This window comes from Lemur catta, chromosome 9, assembly GCF_020740605.2.
Source record: "Lemur catta isolate mLemCat1 chromosome 9, mLemCat1.pri, whole genome shotgun sequence".
Classification (NCBI taxonomy): domain Eukaryota; kingdom Metazoa; phylum Chordata; class Mammalia; order Primates; family Lemuridae; genus Lemur; species Lemur catta.
The window spans coordinates 65760560-65780490 of NC_059136.1; the positions used below are offsets into that span (position 1 = coordinate 65760560).

Sequence of the window (19931 nt, forward strand, 5' to 3'; positions counted from 1 at the left end):
CTGGCATAAAGTAAGCACTTAATAAATAAATGTTAGCCATCATAATATCTGACTTGATAGAACTGCTAGAATTTTTATACCTAAATTCAATATTTGGGGTAAGTTTGATTCAATGGTTATTTCAAATGATTTGTAAAACAAAATAAAAAATTACATTAGTTACAAACAATAGAAACCCATCTGTCAGTTTGGGCCTCGCATTAAATTTTGCAAAAAGCTCAATTTTGACATTCCTAGTATGACACTGACACAACATACACAATGCAGCACTATTCATTTACAACCCTTAGGGGCAGCTGAAGTTGTTTTGACTTTATTCTTCTGTATTGGGCACCCTTAAGTTCTAATGAATAAAATTCCTATCCAAAGAAGTATGTTTACGGCCCAGGAAAAGAGAGAATATTTGGGATATACAGTCTGATTTCTGTTGAGAATTCAGAATCTTTCTAAAACGCCCCTTTATATGCCAGCTTTCAATTCTAGGATACTACATGAAAACAATCTTACGTTCAGGTTAACATTCCCAGTTATTTCTTGGAAGTGTTTTTGTACAGATTTAACTATCTTTGCCATTTCAACTTATTATAAATAAGAACAAAAGATTGTGGCTTTCTTACTAAAAATCTACAATTCCAAACTCCTTTTTTGTGTCTCCTGATAATATTCAAGTTTATTTTTAGCTACCTTTTCTTCAAAACTAAAATTTCCATACTGTGGATTTTATTAGGAATCCTTAAAGTCTGAGTTCCAGCTTATATTTTACTGAGATTCCTGTCCTGAATATTACTGGTGCAAAAAAAAATTTTTTTTCTGTTAGCAAAACAGTGTGCTAAACACTGATAAACTCCTTAATTCCTTGAAAGAATTAGTTCTGGCATACTAAGATATTTACAACAGTATTTGAGGCAAGGAGAATCTGACTCAAAAAGCAACACACTCAGTTATTCTGATGGAAGTAGTGTAGAGATGCACACGTTGGTTTATTGGCAGACTAGCAGACTGGCTAAGTAACAAATATGCTCAGCCATCATTGTGATCTTCATTTAACAAAGTAATATTATGAACTCCTAATTCATAAAGATAATTTGAGCAGAATATCTTTCAATTATTATCAGGACAAATGTGTTGAGCTAGTCCTAGCACATCAAACAAAATAGCATTAATGAAAATCAATAGAAGCAATATTGGGAAATTAGAAGAGTGATAAAGTACCTGGCTTTGAAAATACTTTTGAATCATATTTAATTAATTCCATGAACTATATTTGCTATTGGTCATGCAAGTGTCAGGTTAACAGCAGAGGGACAGGATAGACTGTGAGAAAGACTGTGACCTAGAATTAGATGTGTCCCCTGCAATAGATCAGATGCTGCAGAAACCAACTAAGCTGAGTTGAGCTCTGTGAGCTGGGCAAACCTAACCTAGAGGAATGTGGTAGCATAATAGATGTGGCCAAAGGAATATCAGGAACAGATGCTATTCAGATATCCCAGCACGCATGGGTCAATTGTTTTAGTCACCAGAGTCCTGACCCCATAGCCAAACACTGGGCCCTACCACGAACACAGGTCTTGCTTTTGGAGGAACACGGATACTAAAAGGGTTATTAAATAGGGGCTCAAACCATGAAATAAGCCCAGAAAGCCAGGACCAGAACAGAAGTGGAGATTGGTTCTTATAATCAATTACAATCAATAAGTACTCAGTTGTCAGAATCAATATGATATGCAAAGCGAGGCTGTCAGCATAGTGTGACATGATGTTGAGTCCCACAATATAAGTGAACATGGATAAGAGCTCTGTAACTCCCTTCTACTGAAGACCATAATTATTCCTAGAATACAGAGTGGGTCACAGCCAAATGCCCTAAGTATGGTTGACCTGAGGGCTACCAGGATGTGTATCAGGCAGCATTTGGCTTGAAGTGTGTACTATAGATTGTACAGTGATCATCACACACTCCTCTATGAGGAAGGAGACTATGGAAGGAGTCCAGTCTATAGGAAGTCCCATAAGCAAAAGTCTGAGCCTCTCTAATATTGAGGCAAATCAGGGTCAGACTATTTTCACACATAAACACAACGTCTCACATATAAGAGACAAAAGAGAACTGGAAAAACTTGTCATCCTATTTTCTCAAGCTGCTAGAGGGTATTTCTTCACATTTCTTTTTTCTGATTGTCTTCCTTCTTATGTCTTCCACCTCCTGCCATGTTTCCTACCTGTTGGATTTCTTGATCATTCCGCTCATTCTTTCTTCCATTCTTCTGTAACATCAGCTCCCTATCTTTGGGGAACTTGCCATTAACTACATGTTCCTCATGGGGCTGTTGATCAGAGAACCCCATTTCCATCCTACCTCAACTCAACTAACCCTGGCCATGGCATGTGCACCAGAGTATTTTCTTCTCCCTTCGGCCCAAAGTTGAACACACTGCATAAGGAGGGCCACTCCCCCGACCAAATAGCAGAATCCCATCTGCCATTGTGCAGTATAGGACAATCCTGAGAGACAAATGATGGGAGAAGAGGGGTGGGAGAGCATAAATGAGTAAATAAGAATGAGGATCCCAAATCCCTGGAATCCCTGTGACAAGCTTTACACCAAGAGTCTCCAGTACGTAAGTCAATGGGTTCTCTTTTTGCTTCAGCTATTTGGAGTTGGGTTCTTTCACCTGTGGCTTAGAAGGCTGACTTAAACAGAGCATCCACAACCAATGATAGCTCTACCAAAGGACAAATTAACCTTCCCTTCACAGGAGGCTTAAATTGTGGGTCTTTTACTCTGTTCCACTGTGTCTATTGTGGAGTAGTTTAACTCATTCCCTCCCTCCCTCTTTCCTTCCTTCCCTCCCTCCTTCCTTCCTTCCCTTCCTCCTTTCCTTTCCTTCCTTTCCTTCCTCCTTTTCTCCACCAAATAGTTATTCCTTATCTAGCTCCTTCTCCATCTAGAACTCTTTGGGAAGCTCACAAATGCTCTCCAGAGCAGTACTTCTCAGACTTTGTGGTGAAGAAGGAGATTTTTAAATTTCTAATTCCTGCCAGACTGATATTTTGGTAGAAAACTATGGAAATGGATTATACGATCATGTGCTTGGATGTTGTAGCAATGTCAACTTGCTATACAAATTTCTAAATAACTCAAGTTTTCTTCTTACTTCAACAAGGACAAGTAACAGTTTGAGGACCAGCATTAATCTGTGACCCAGACTTTGAGTCCCAGCAATATAGGGAGCTGCTAGAGTTCAAATGAGTTTTAAGGCTTCTGTTTTAATTTTCAGAACTTATTTTCAAGAAATGTGTCTTGTATCAGAACTATCAGCACTGCATGGAATAAAAACTGAGTTCCACTTCTGGTTCTGCCATGAATCATTTGTCTCCATTGTCTAATCTCTTAAAATAATTGGATTTTAGAAAAGCTCAATTTTAACTGAAAAAAAAGTCTTATGATTCTAGATCTTAATGACTTAGCAAATAATGTCAAGAAAGCATTAAATGCATTAATACTCTCTCATCTTGTTACCTATTACTTAATAGAATTTCTATATAAAATGGTCTGTCTTGGCATCATATAAAATGGTTTCACTAATATGGGGGTTCCACAAAATGAGTGGGTCTAAGAGTTAAGCCTCAGAAAACTCACACACACATTTTTATAATTATACAAAAGCATCAGAAAATTGTCCTAATTTAAGAAAGCTTGATATGACTAGGAATGTCTAAATCTTTTCAAAAATTAAAAAGAACTCAGAGAAATAAAAAGGTTACTTTAGAAAGTAGGAAGAATGATGGGTTTGGAGTATGTTTATACTTTTCTTTTTATGCAATGAAAAACTGTTATGCATAATTCTGAATCTAGCATGCCTCATAAAATGCATGATCTTTCTTTCCACTAATATTTCTAAAACTCAATTTTGTGGGCTTATTTCAAATATCAGATTGCATTTGAGAATTCAATCTTTGTCATCAAGCAGACAATATAAGAAAGGCAAGTAGAAACATTCCAGAAAATTATTCAGTATAGTGGAGAAAGACAGTGTTGGGATTGAGAAATGAATTCTTCCTTTTTTCCCTCCTTAAAATCAGTATTGTATTTTCACCAAAAGCCATTCAAGTGTTTGAGATGGACACATAGGGAAAATACATTTTTTCCAAAGTTTACATGTACTGATGTTATTGCAAAGGGCAGAGGTTGCAAAAATTAAGCACTACATTAAGCAGGATATATACTAAAATTAAGCATTATGTTAAAAATGCAAAATGTTAATTATAAGTGAAAGAGGAGGAAGGTTATTGTGGGGAACCAAGATATGTGGTGTCTATTTCAACTATCTTGTGTACTAATAGCAAGTTCTACGATATTATGAATTCCGTGTGTAAGTTGGAGAAGGGGAAGAGAAATACTTTGTAAAAACATTTTAGACTTCGCTTGCACTTTATATATCCAACATTCAATAGAATCTCTTCCATTCCACTTATTAATTTATCCATTCAAACTATGACTAAATAGTGATCTTCTATTATTTTAAAAATTCACTCTCAAGGAAATACCATATTAATTCAAACATAAACAAATATAAAAGTCTGCATATATATGCTGAACAAGATATTCTTTTAATAGCCTGCATATCCTCCTTCAGGCCCAATAAATGAAACTGCCTCATTGGTTTGCCTCATAAAATACCTCATTTCAAAAACTAAATTTTGCAAGCTTATTTCAAACATCATTGTTACTATTGAGAACTCTATCTTCACCACCATAAAACTGGCATGCCTGTTTGTTTGAACAAGTAATATATGTACATGGTACAACATTCAAAAGGTAAAAAGGTATCTCTAGCATAAAGTCTGTTTTCCTCCCACTTCACCCTTTAGCTACACTGGGACATCTATTATTAGCAGTTTCGTGTGTGTCTCTCCAAGTATATTCTTATATTTACTAATAAATTCATGCACATATGTTTTCCTTTTCAATCAGAAAGTAGCATACGGTACAGGATATTCTATATCTTGCTTGATTTACTTATCTCAAACATCTTTATCTGTATATGTACTGTTGTCTTATTCATTTTAATTGCTACATAGTTTTCTACCATAATTTATTTATAGAATTCCCTATTCAGTTAGTGTAACTGTTAAGACAGGCCACCTCCAAACTAATTGAGAGGTAATTTATATAGAAAGAAGTACCGCATTAGTGCACTAGCCTCTAACTATTCCTCCTAAGCCCAGGCAATTCCCTCTCCAATGCATCCTCCATTCATTGCTATCAGATGACATCCCATTCTCAATGTACTATTCTCATGTTTCAAACTTGGATTTAAATCTGTACTGTAAGGCTATCTCCTATAGTGGCTGGGAATCGGGAGATGTGGGTTTGTCTTAGCTCTACCATTTACTAGGTGTGTGATGTTGGGCACGTTACTTACATTTCTAAGCCAGAGTTCACTCATGCATAAATTAAGGATAATAATAACTTTCTCACAGGATTGTTTGTGAAGATTGAATAATGTAATATATGTAACGTCTTTAGCCCAGTACTTGACACATAATCAGTATCCCCAAAGTGCTAACTCTTATTCCAAGGGACAGTTAGATAATTATGCTTCTGCAGACCAAAGGGGTGGTAGATTCTTAGTCATGTGACAGCATTTCCTTTACCCTTAACCATATGAAATTGGTTACCTGCCACTAGGAAATGATGGTGTAGTAAAGTCTAGGCCATTCTTTTTCTAAGTGTTAATTTATACATATGACAAAGGAAAGAGAATAAATGCATGAAATGTTCTTTAGTCTTTATATCTTGCCCTACGTCAGGGAAATTTTGCATGCTTGCTTCTTTGCAAGAAGTTCAAATGAGGGAGGGAAAGGTGGAATTGTAATGTCATCGCTGCCAGTCACACTGGGTTACCTTGAGTGAGAGAAGTTCCTGTTTACGGAGCTTGCCTATGGGTGAACTTCTCCTTGGCTGTCCCTCCTAAGACCAGGAAGGGGAACATTGTGGGATGTCTTCGATTCTCCTTGGACATGGAAACAGTTATAACAAAGAACTCATTATCACAGAAATCTGAGGAGCCAGTGGAGGTGATATCTGTTACTGAATGTTATCTTGAATAGAAAATACAGGAATTTGTAGAAACGCCTGACTGATGGCTGCTTCTTAGGGAGCTGAATCTTGTCTTATAAAGCAATCTGTTAATTAGCATGAGACCTAGAAGGAAGAAAAAAATCATCCCTGCTGTTTAATAAAAAATTTTCCCAAGGAATCCCTCACATAATTCTGAAACTAGTGGGATATTCCTGCCTCCAAAACTTTGCTCCGGCTCCTCTCTGGACTTGGAAGGGCTTTTTCCTTCCTTCCTCTCATATCATCATATTGGGCCTCTCCAATGCCCTGGGTGTGTTCCACCTTCTTCATGACGCTCTCTCTGACCACTCTAGCTCATCTTCAACTTCCACTCTTCCGAACCCCTAGCAGTAATCTTTAGCCGTTTCTACATCAATGACCATTTTGAGAATGTGATGAAAGGTATGAATCATCTCTTCATTCATCTATCCATTTACCAACCCAGGAATTGAATATATACATACGAACAAAAACTAGTTTGGTAGTTTAAGGATCCGCTAAACCTATCCTTGAAACCCTAGGTTCTATAGCATTTCTCTCCAAATCAAACAACTTTGTACTGCCTTGTATTGTTGTTTAGCAGATAAATGTAATAATACATGTGTTATCTCCCTACTGATTAATGCATTCTCGAGCACATGGATAATAAATTTCTTAACTTATTGGTATCATTCTCAGCACTCTATAAATACCTCTTAAATAGAGGTGCCTCCCAGGAGCTAGGAGTGTACCAAGAATAGCAATGAGTCATTGTGGAGTGATTTGCAAAAGTAGCTGCCCATTATTATTACCTAGAAAGTCTGAAAAAAAAAATACTGATGTTAGGACCCTGTCCTCAGAATGTTCATTTAACTGATCCTGGGTATAGCCTTGGCCTAGTGACTTCTTTTTTTAAAGGTCACAGGTGATTTTAATGTGAAGGCAAGGTGGAGAACCACAGGTGGGTGGTTAATAGTGAAATCTTCCAAGTCAGACTTACTGGGTTTGAATCCCAACTCTCACACTTCCTAGGTGTATGCCCTTAGCCAATTTACTTAATTGCTCTGAGGCTCAGCTTCCTCACTTATAAAGTGAAAGTAACGAGAAATTTAATCTTACAGGTTGTGAAGATGGAGGAAGACAAATCTTGACCTATTTGACAGTGTCAGGCAAAGAGTAAGCTTTACTTATTAGCTACTACTGTTACTGTAAGTAACAGATATAATAGACATGCACAAACAATATCATATACGCATCACAACCCAGGCCTAAGTGCTGTACCCTCTCAGGGACAACACAGGTGACTCCCATTTAACTACTAGGGACATTCTTCTAGCTGTTATTCCCAGGGAGTTTTCTCCATGCTTTTGTGCTATGCCCAGCTATGTCAGATAATCCTGTTCTAGGCATGGCAGTAGAAATGGCAAAGAAAGCCTCATTGAGAATAATAAGGAATAAAAGCTTGGAAAATTGTAGTATACATAGTAACATGGTCTGAGTCCGTAACCTTGACTTGATGGTACCACCAACCTGACAGGTGTGTCACAGAGCACATGCAGAGTTCTGCCTTCACAGCGCTCTCTGAGATTCTTTGTTTAAGGGTTTTGCTGTGGGAGGTTTGGCTTCAGGGGAGAATATTTTGGGAACATTTTGGTGCAATAATAATCCATGTATAACTATGTTTTTCTCAGCTTCAAATAGTACTATCTTTATTTTAGGATCATTGCAAATTTGAAAAGGTGAAGAAATGACATATTAAATATATGCTTATCATTAGTAAAAGTTGTGAGCTCTCAGTTGACTGAATAATACTAGTTTCCTAATGTCTTTCTATAAAGATGAAGTTGAAAAGATAAAATTGAATATGGATCTTAATCTTGTATCCCCTACCCAAAAGGCTAGAAACAAATAATTTAAGAACTATCAGTTAGTTGCTATAAACAAAAAAAACATGGGTTAAGCAAATTGATCATTCTCAATCCTAGTTTCCCCTATTTAAAACCAGTGCAGCCAAGTTTAGGATGGGTGGGAAAACATGTAAAGCACTCAAAATATGGTGCTATGCTTCTTCTAATGTTCCACTTAGCTCTGGTACAACCAGTGCATGGACAATATATTATGATGGGAAAATGCAAACTTTGAAGACATGAAGTTCTGGTCTGATGTGGGATCCAACCTTTACCAGTTATATGACATTGGGCAAGTTACTGAACTTTTCAGGGCCTTACAAGGTGGCGGTAATTTTAAAGGAGGTAACAGCATAAAATATTTAGAATAGTATTTTGTACAAAGTAGGAATTTGGCAGCTGTTAGCTCACACCCTTCCTGAGGGACATTCATATAAGGTGAAAGCAGGTATTTCCCCAAATGAATGAGCAATTGGGGCATCAAGGAGGGACTTTCACTGATGCATTTCTTCAAAAATGATGCCCACCTTCCATATAAAACTAAAACAACAAGAAGAGTGTATTGATTCATTTTAACTCATTTTAGTGAAGGTGACATTGGATCCTGTGTACTGAAGAAGTAAAGAAACAATTAAAAACAAAATATGGTTATAGAGGCCAGGGAGGGATGGATAGGTGGAGCCAGAGAAATTTAGGGAATGTTATTGTAAATTTGTCTGAGCCCATAGCACATACAACACCAAGAATCAATCCTCGTGTAAACTACGGACTTTGGGTGATAATGATGTGTCAACATGGGTTCTTGAGTTTTAACAAATGTACCACTGCGGTGGGGATGTTGATAATGGGGCAGGGCATGCTTGTGTGGAGGTAGGAGATATGTGGGAAATCTCTGTACCTTCTGCTCAATTTTGCTATGAACTTAAACTACTATTTAAAAAATCTATTTAAAAAATGAGAATAAAAGAGCCTCCACCTTTCTTTCTATAGTCACATATTACTTCTGACACCAAATGTATGGGGTTTCCCCTCACGGTAAGCAATTCTCCAACTCTCTGGACACCAACTAAGTGTCTCACAATTTAATTATGACCCTAACTACCAGGAGTGGGGCAGACCCCACAGGTTTAGGGCTCAGCCCCACAGGACTGCCCCACACTTCAGACACCAACTGCACATAGTGGGTCCCCAGGTTATTCACAACTTCGGGCCAACTTGGCCACAAGTCAGAGGTTCCAATGGCCCTCTCCTCAGGTTTGATAACTTGCTAGAATGACTCACAGAACTCAGGAAAAGAGTTCGCTTACTATTACTGGTTTACTATATAGGCTACGACTCAGGAACAGCCAAATGAAAGAGATGCACAGGACCCGGTGTTGAGGGTAGCAGCTCATGGAACCTCCATGCCCTCTTTGTTTTCACCACCCTGGAAGCTCTCTTAACCCCATCATTTAGGGTTTTTATGGAGGCTTCATTACATAGGCAGGATTGGTTAAATCATTGGCCCTTGATGAGTAACTTAATCTCTAGCTGCTCTCTCCTCCCTGGAGGTTGACGGTTAGGGCTGCAAGTTCCAACTCCCTAACCACTTGGTTGGTTCCTCTGGCAACCAGGCCCATCCTCCGAGAGTCACCTCATTAGCATAAACTCAGGTATGGCTGAGAGGGGTTTATTATCAATAACACAGGATGCTCCTCTCACCCCTAACACTTAAGAAATTCCGAGGGTTTTAGAAGCTCTGTGCCAGGAACCAGGGACAAAGATCAAAATTATATTAATAAATTTTATTATATCATGATATCACAAGAAATTTAATGATTTCAATGGAAACCAAGAGACCCGTACCCCATTAGGAAGATATAGACAAAGTGGCAAAACCCTAGTTTTCCTATTTCCTAATCCAGTACTCTTTCGTCCCAGCTGTCCAATAAAGTGTACTTCCTGATTGGTGTGGTGTTCCTGTCTCACGTGTTACATAGTTATCATCTCTCTGGACTTACAACAAACGATGCTTTTTGCAATCCATCTTCCCCTACTCTCCAAGGCTCGCTACTTGTTCCAGACCACTGGTTTTCTGACATTACACCAGATCTCTTCAAGCCTAAATCTTCTTTCCATTCTTCATTAATTTTACTGATTCTTTACACAATCTGCTAGTGGGGAAATGTGCTGTTTTATACACTGAGCCATCTCTGAGTTATTGAAATGAATATCAAGGGACATTACTATCAAAGAAGATAACTTTTTTCTCTTCCAGAGCAACTTCATTAAACATATTGAATCATTTTGCATTTAAGAAAATGGGCCTTAAAATCAAACAAGTAATTATCTTTTCCTATCCCATTTTATTTACTTTTCTTTTGTCCCTCTAATTTCTCTTTTCCACATCTCCATTTTCATCTTCCTCCGTCTGTTCCTTGCTGACAGCTAGAAGAAGTAATTTAAATGATTTGAAGTTTCCTTGCTGACATCTAGAAGAAGTTTAAACGATTTGAAGTTAATTGGCAACTACTGTGTTTGACAGGTTATATTTAATTATTCTTTCCCTTTACCATCTTTGGCATATTAAATTAATGCTAGACCACAGTCCCTTCTCTTTCTGCTTTAGAGAGTTCAAGTATAAAAGCAGATAATTTTATTACAAAAATGGAAATTATAGCTAAACATAATGATCAACTATGGCTATTCTGTTAATAGGTGTATTAAAAATAAATAACATTGGAAATTAAAAAAATAAAAAGTAGTTTCTTAAATCTTGTGCCATAACAAAACCAAATCTGAAAAATAACAATTCACATCATTCTATCATTTTAAGCTATAGTCTTAAATCCTAGTCTAGACAGTTTGGCATATGGTAATCACTCAATCATAATTGTACAATAAATGAGTAAAACATAACAAACATTAAAAAAATAAAAACTCAATTTTTGATTGATGCTATCTCATTACTAAATGCACTTAAAACTAAATTTCCTGTCTTAAATCTGTTGCTATGAAGGACTGAAGACCATCATAGCTAGTCTCTTACAATAAGAAAACTCTAAAATATTTACTGAGGTAGTTTTTGTAAGGTTTATAGAACGATTGTAGTCTCATCTAACTAGAGACAAGTTCATAGATTAAATCTATTGTGACAAAATTGTTGCAGTTTCCATTTCGATGACAATAAATGTCTGTTATTATATTTTCCATTTCTTCTTTAAGTATCAAAAGCAAGTTTAAGCATACTCAGTGAAAATATTAGTAATTGCTCCCACAATTTCAATGTTAAATCAAAAGCTATTTTGTTATAATAACAAGCCTAGGAAGGCATCAGCTACCAGTGGCCAAAGCGTGGGTGGCCTTGTTGATAACATGTGCACCCACAGGATACCTATTAAAATGCAAGTTGGAAAAATTGGTGAAGTTGTTCCAGTTCTGAACAGTTATCTTATATAACTCACTTTAAAATCAAACACCATCTCAGCTACCTTCAGTGTTACATTAAAGCTGACACGAAGGTAATTAGGTATCATTTTGTGGTAATTAAGGATATGCCACTTTTTGTTCACTTAGCCCAGCTTGCTCTCTGCTTCACAGAATTTAGGATGTACCAGGTGGCGCTTCACGCTAGAAAACCCTGTGGTCTCCCAGCAACTCAAAGAGGTAAGCATTACTTTGTCAGGTTTCAAAATCACTCAGAGAAAATATACTTCAAAAACTAACACAGATGCTACTCTAGGAAGAAAAACCATCCCACCATTTGGAGCAAAAACCATTGCTCACTTTGGAAAATTTTATCTAGAACTTTTAGCAGACTAGTGACCTTTGATTTTGCATAAAGATAAAAATCATATGTACTCACCACTAAATTGGTACTAATCAATCAACACTTATGTGCACATATGGAAATAACATTCATTAGAAATCAAGCAGGTGGGAGGGGGAGGAGGGATGGGTAAATTCACACCTAACTGGTACAATGCACACTGGGTGATAGGCACACTTATAACGTTGACTCAAACAGTACAAAAGCAATTTATGTAACCAAAACATCTGTACCCTCATAATATTCTGAAATAAAATTAAAAAAATGCAAGTCTCAAGGAAAATTTTTTTAAAATCAAGTTAAATAAAAACAGTTATACTTCAAATGTTTTCCAGATGACAAATATTACTTGAAAGTTGCATAGCTTTCACTTAAATACATAGTGCTGTACCTTGTGGTTTTAAAAGAAATCTTTTCAATTAATGGAACTTATTGTCTTTTTGTATAAAACACTGCAATCAATGGAAGCTGAATCAATGCTTACTTTCAAGAGGTTTTTTTTGTTTGTGTTTTGGAAGACCAAAGATAAACATCTGTAAAAATCAAAATGTACTTATGAAATAGCATATCGAAAAGTTCTAATTAATTAAAGTCACACTAAATACACACATTATATAATTATGCGTAGTAGGTATTTAAAAAAATAGGAACCATCTCCCCATCTGCATTTACCCCCAAAGCACCCTCCAGTGTCTCCTGGTACTGACAAGGCTCCTATCGTCTTGGAAAAGCAACAACAAGGCAGACCACAGACAAGAGAGGGGCCTGAGAGTTAATTTTATGTGTCAACTGGTTTGGCCACAATGCCCAGATATGTGGTCAAACATTATTCTGGTTGTTTCTGTGAGGGTATTTTGGATGAGACTAACATTGAAATCAGTAGACTACAGAGAAAGCAGATCGCCCTTCACAGTGTGAGTGGGCTTTGTCCAATCAGGTAAAGGTCTGGCTAGAAGGGAAGACTGACCTCTCTCAAGCAGGAGTGCATTTTCCAGCAGGTGGGCTTTGAACTTGAACTGAAATATTGTCTCTTCATGGGTCTCCAGTCTGACAGCCAATCCTGCATATTTTAAACTTGCCAGCTTCCATAATTGTGTGAGCTAATTCCTTAAAATAAATCTCTTTTCACATAGATACACATCCTATTGGTTCTCTTTCTCTAGAGAACTCTAATACAAGGGGTCAAATTTTGACTTTAGAATTTCAAAAGTCCAGACCCAGGTATAAGATAAAGGACTGAGAAGAACACAGCTCAGTGACAACCAAGTTTCCTATTTCTCCATCTAGATAAAAACTCCCTAGAGCAGAAGAGGAAAGGAGAGAAAGCGAAAGTGAAGAGCTCAGATTCAAGCGCATCCCTTAGAAGATGTCACCTATACTGTCTTCCCCTGCAGGCCAAGTCTATAAGGGGAAAATGGAAGTGGAGGTGGGGATTGTTGGTAGGAGAAACATATGAAAGTTGAGACACAGGGAATTAGGGGGGATGTGACAATAGGGAGGATCTGTGACCCATTTCCAGATAGAAAGCCTGTGCTCTCCGCAATCGGCAAAACTAGGAGCAGCAGACACACCTGCATGGAATATCTGGCTAGAAGGACCAGAATTACCTGCACTGAATACTGGTTTGGGAACACTACAGGAACCTGGGGTTTCAGACATGGCACAGACAGTTGGCAGACTTGAAAAGGGCTGGATGTTAAGAATAAAGGAAGATGCATAGGGACCTGTCTCAACTACTACCCAGAAGTCAGATGAGAATGAAGACATCACTCAGATGCGTCATGGAGAGCTGAACACAGAGAGGAAGAGATGCCCCCTCCTCTCTCATAATTTTGTGCTAGGTAATGCCCCAGACTTATACACAATCCCCAGGCATGGAGGAAAGTGACCCTGAGTTGACTGAAATTAAATTTCTACCACCTGGTAGAATGAAAGCTCAAAATGGAAATTAGGTTAAGTTATAGGAAAAAAAGTGACATTCTTGTGCCCTTTCCTACACATCCGAGTTTCATGGTCTATTACACTTGTAATTAAGGAGACAGTATGGAAAGAAGGAGGGATGGGTTTAAGAGACATGGGCTCCAGCCCAGGATGAGTCCGTCATAACTTTGGGAAGTCCTTTAGATCCTTTGAATTCAGTTTCCTCAAATGTAAAATGAAGAAATTAGACCAGAGTTTCCCTGCCAGAAGCAAGGATTTTTCTTTTTCTTGATATACATTGTCAGTGATGCAAAAATATAAAGGGAAGCATCCAGCTTAGAAGGACGCACTGCTATCCAAAAATGATGCTAGATTTTGCATTTGCAAGGTTTCTAGCTCACATCCAGTGCACAATGAATATATATTTAAGTGAAATGAAGCAAATCCCAGAGTTCAGTGTTGAAATTGTCCTTGAGGTCTTGTCACCCGGGTCTGTTTCCCTGTTCTGGTTGGTGAGCCAGTAATAATCAGTTCTTTCTAACAATAGATAATGGGGCCAATGAAAAGTCATCAAATTCATTTCTCTGCTACATGCTAAGCAATATCAAAGATCTTCTATTCGTGACCCTGCAGATCGTAGGTGCTTCAGAACTTAAAGAAAAAGAACAGAAAGAGGAAGCATAAAAAGATTCCTCTCTCTTTCCTCTGCTAGGGAAGGTATTTATCCACACCCCTCTTGGATAGGATGGGGAAAAGACACCAGCAATTATACACCTATTCAACCCAAGGAATGATGATGGGAGGGGCACAGAACAGTGGGGTAAACCTTACAGGTTTCCATCCCTATCTGCCACATTTTTAGGCAACTTTTCTAGAGCTTACAATCACATGCCATTTGTATTACCCACAAAGGCATCAGCAACTTTAGTAAAACTCAAGGCACACACTATAAAAATCATGTGTCATGTTCTGAAATCCATCGAGAAAGATAATAAAGGAAAAGTTCTCTGGCCATCTAAAGGGCAGAGCTGCCTTGGCACTCTGTCACTTTATAGAAAATGTCCTACACTGGAAAAGTCTCTGAGTGTGGTCAAAAAGCTCTAATGGTGCACAGTGCAGGGCTAGACAGCCCAGGATTCATTTGAGGAGCAAAGAGCTCTAGCAGACAAGCTGCTCTAGCAGACAGCCCACATAAAACAAACAGCTAACAGCAACCAATAAGGCCACCCACACAGCCAGGCCCTGGAGAGCTTGCGGATGACGTTCCTCTGCAGACAGCTTCGACAATGTGAGACGCAGCTCAACCAATCCTTCCTCCTACCCAGCACTTGTCTTTAAGGAATGAGAAACAATGGAAAAATTCAAAAAGAAGCAAGGTCACATCTCTTTTTTAGGTATATAGATAGTAGTGATACAACTTCAAGCCCAAGGACAAAAGTTGACCTTTGAGTTTGGAGGTGGATAAACATTTTAGGAGGCTCCCAGTTGTTCCCTTGCCTCTACCTTTCAGAGAACTACGTGCACTCCTGATTATTAAGGCCAAATGACTTCTTAGGCCTGCACCGGCTCCCTACACCACTTTCTCTGATAATTCCCACCAGGGTTCAGATTGCTTTCCTTTAATTCTCAGAGCTGCCACCTGCCCATTATCCATTGAGAGGATTCTTTTCTCTCAAGACTGAAACTGGTCCCCCTTTTCTTGCTGTCCTTGAAAGTAAGTCCCCATGCCATTCTCGCTGTTGCTAGACTAAACACTAGGAGGAGAGACGAAGGCAGAGTCCCAAACACCTAAGGCAGTTCTTAACTCCCTTTCTTAGATAACACTCAAGAGTTTAAGTGGTCTCCAGTATTCTATTATCAATGAAGTGAAAGTCCTTTCGAGTCCCATGCATCTCTATACTATGCTAATGCTAATCTCTGTTTTCAAAGAAAGCCCTTGTTACTAGATACTATTACACCCTGAAAATATGAGGAAAAAAGCAATTCATGTCAACTGGAATCTGCTCCAACACAGATTTCTAAGGCTCTCCAGAAAGGAAGATATTAATCTTGAAGGGCTCTCTGCCGAGATAGGTCATTTCTATGCACTATTTTCCAGTTAACTACTTCAATGACTTTTAATAGGCTGATCACTACCATTTTGTTCTTCCTTGGTAACACTTCTTGAAATATTAGATTCCTACTGATGGATGATACCTGTGCCCTCACCACAAATACCAGCAACACCTCACAAAGAAGAGTTCAGATAGTGCACAGAGAACTAAATGAACAGTCTGACTTCACAGCAGCCGCCACCATTTCTCTCCTGTCCTGAACCCAGGAGGGAGCAATGAGCAATGCATTTGTGTGTCACGTGGTTCCGCACTCAAAAGTACTACTACTACCCCAAGTCAAACAAACTTCACATATTTATGTAGCACTTTCCTTGGCTGGCAGACTAAACTGCTTTTTAAGATTTGCTCGTAAGCTTTCACAATTTTCCTGCCAGAAAATATTATTAGCTCCACTTAATATTCAAAGATAGTAAAGCACTGAAAAATTTGCTTGGCCAGGGCCTTCTGAAACAAGATGAAGATCACTGCTCTGCCAGGCAGTGTACAAAGGTGGATCTCATGGGAGGCTGTATAGAGTAGTGGTTAGGAGCCAGACTGCCAAACCTTAAGCCTTCCTCTCTGTGTGACTCTGGGAAAATGACTCAGTCTTACTGTGGCTCAGTTTCCTCATGTGCAGAATGGAGTCAATCATAGGTTTCTTATAAAGATTAAACACATTAATGAGCGGAAAGTGCTCATAGTAAAGGGATCTGGCACATGGTAAAGGATCCATAAATGTTAACCATTATTATTGCTCCGTAGCATCAGGGTAATTGTTATCCAAAAACTTTCCAGAGCAGACAGATTTAAGCCAGCTCAGAAAGACAAAGATACAGATGCCTCAAAATGATGGTCCAGATAACATTTTTTTTCAAGCACAGCTGCAGCAGCCTCTTAACTAGGCTTCCTGTCTCCAGACTTGTCACCTCCCACCATCTCTCCTCACTTTGGAGAGATGCATCTTTCTAAAACATGAACCTAATCCAGTCACTTCCCTTAAGGGCTCTGCACTGACCTAAGGGTAGAAATCCGAATGCCCTGCTGGTTCCCAAGACCCTTCACAGTTGGGACTCCTGCTTGCCTTCCTGGCCTCTCTCGCCATCCCCCCTTGAACTTGACACTCCCAGCATGCCCAATGTCTTCTAACTCCTCCAACCTGCCACGCTCTGTCTCACCTACAGGCTTCCACATATGCTTTCTCTTAGGCTGAAATTTCTCTCATCTCTATCCCCATCTCTCCTCGCTAATACCTCATGACTCAGCTTTACAGTCACTTCTTCTAAGAAGTCTTGGCTGACGCTTTAAGAGGTTAGCATGCCCCCCCCCCAACAAAGCACTGTATTTCTCTGTCATAGTTAATCAAGTTATTGCTTGTCTACTTTCTCTGCTAAACTATAAATCCCTTGTTCACCACTGTATTCCCAGTACTTAGCATTATATCTGGCACAGAGTAAAAACACTCAGTAACTCTTTGTTGGAAGAATGGCAAGCTCTGTTTGTATGGGTAAAATGGAATTGACCTCACGGGATGAGTCAGACATGGGTTAACTTCAAAGTTCAAATTTAATAGCCTCCTCTCTCCCTAATCTCCTGGGATCCTCTCCCCTAGAATTCTTAAGAAACTTCACTGACCTTTAGTGGTAGCCTCTTACAATATTTAAACTGTTTTTTGCTATAGCAGGATTAATATAAAATGATTTGCAAAAGGCTGAAGGAGCTGATGATTAATTGGATTTAGAAGTTAAGACCAAAGAAGAGTAGTGGGTCTTTGCTGTTTTGGTGTATAACATTGACAGTTTGGTAGAATATATCAATCATTTCCTTTCCATATCCTTCAAAATAAAAATATGCAATATCTATAATATTTTATATTTAATTTTATATTATATCTCCAGGAATTGATTTTGCTCAGGTTAAGAAATCTGGTGCCAAAGACTTTAAATAACAAATCAATGACAGAAATTTCCACTGTAGCCTGTGACAATGAAAAAGATTTCTACCACACGTTTGGAAACCTAGATTATAGCAGCTGGTCCTTGAATATCCTTATTTTGACATTATTTTGTTATAACATTGATGAGAAAAAAAAATTAATTCCTGGCCTGGGGCCCTGTCTGCGTGGAGCTTATATGTTCTCCAGTGTCTGTGTGGGTTTTCTCCCACATCCCCAAACTTTGTACCTTAGGCGAGTTGGCATGTCTACACTGTCACAGTTGGAGTGAGTGTGGGTGTATGTGTGAGCGCGCCCTGTGATGTAACGTGTGCTGTCCAGGGTTGGTTCCTGCCTTGTCCCCTGAGCTGCTGGGATGGGCTCAGGCTATCAACAACCCTGAACTGTAATAACTGAATAAATATCTTGTTTTTAATAATCTTTCTTAAATGTATGTATTTCACTGTTTAATATTAGAAGTGTTTTGGGTCTTTATTTAGAAGCTTGGTGATGGTTTGACAAGAAATTAGCCTGCAGGAAAACTGATTTCCTAATAAGTAGTTTCATTTAAAGTCTCAGTTTGTAAGAACCTATTGATGAGGTTAAGTGAAAACTTACTGTACTTTCTTCACCCCAGAGAATAGTTTCAATTGAATACAATGAGAATAATAATTTTTCATACATTCAACAAAAATAAGTAAAAAATATACCCTGATTTTTTCATTGGAATATGTCTCTCAATATATTTTATTTTAAAAACATAATTCCAATGAGTTTTCACGAACCATTGGGACATAGATAGTTAGCTCTATGGACAATAAAGAGATTTTGAAATGTAAAATATAAAGGGCAAAAATTCAGGGTTAAGAATTCAGAAGAGAGGTAGAAATGCAGAGACAAGTAGAATAAACAGTAAAACAAAAATTCTATGACTGGAGACCTCTTACAATCCATTCTAATTTAAGTGAGTCTGGTATAGACATAACAATTGTCTCAATTAAACTTGGAAAAGGATCACAGAGAGAGAGAGAGACCAGAGGAAGGGACTCAGAGACACTAGACATAATTCTATTATTTCCATTTATATTTAAAAAATAAAGGTCAAATGGTAATTCTCTCTATTTGATTCTTGATGAATTCACAGGAGCGGCCCTGATCAATCATTTTTCAAGTGCAGTAGTTTCTCCTTTATCCCCAGTTTCACTTTCCTTGGTTTCAGTTACTCACAATTGACCATGGTCTGAAAATATTACATAGAAGATTCCAGAAATAAACAATTCGTAAGTTTTAAATTGTACACAGTTCTGAGTGTGATGAAATCTCTTACAGCCCCACTCTGTCTTACCCAAGGCTTGAATCATCTTTTTGTCTAATATATCTGCGATGTACATACTACCTGCCTATTAGTCACTTAGTAGACATCTCAGTTATCAGATTGAAAAAAACATAGTCTATATAGGGTTCAGTACTATCTGGAGTTTGAGGCAACCACTAGAGCTTTTGGAATGTATCCACCATGGGTAAGGGGGACTACTGTAATGGGACCCCATTTCCCATGTCCATGTTATTTCTTTAAGTGGTTGACCTTTGGCCAAAGTAAGGCAGGTGACCTCCCTGAGATTAGCACAGTACCCAGGCATCTCTGGCTTGCTGGAACTATTTTTTAAAAGTTAGTTTCTCATTAATAACTTCCATACAATCTAATTTTTGCTAAAAGAGAGGTTGTTCAAATTTAATGATTTTTTTATAAAGATCCTGGGTTAAAGACAGACATAGAGATGGAATATTAATGGCCAAGAGTGCTTCTCATGCTCCTCTATCATAGTATGAGCCACTGCCTCCACTTGAGCAAAAACTCAGCCCGCCATGAGATATTTGAAAAACAATTTTCTATCCATCAATATCAGCTTCCCATAAATATGAAGTAATATTTATTCATTTATGCATAATACATGGTACATAGTATCTGCTGTAGATAATTGTAAATATTTACTGAACAAATAAATAATTACGGAATAAATGACTAATTTTTTAGAAGCTTCACACTCAGTTGGAATAATGGCTATCAAGTTTGACCATCTGAATTTTCACTTGGAAACTATTCACAATTTAAACAAAATACAGGAAAAAAAAGAAGCTCTTTGTGCCAGTGTCAAGCCAGAATATA

General features: G+C 38.1%; 1 protein-coding gene across 1 annotated transcript in view; it reads right to left on the reverse strand.

The window, feature by feature from the left end:
* Positions 1-19931, reverse strand: part of NECAB1 (N-terminal EF-hand calcium binding protein 1) — a 144322-nt gene that overhangs the window by 80448 nt on the left and 43943 nt on the right. The window lies entirely within an intron of this gene.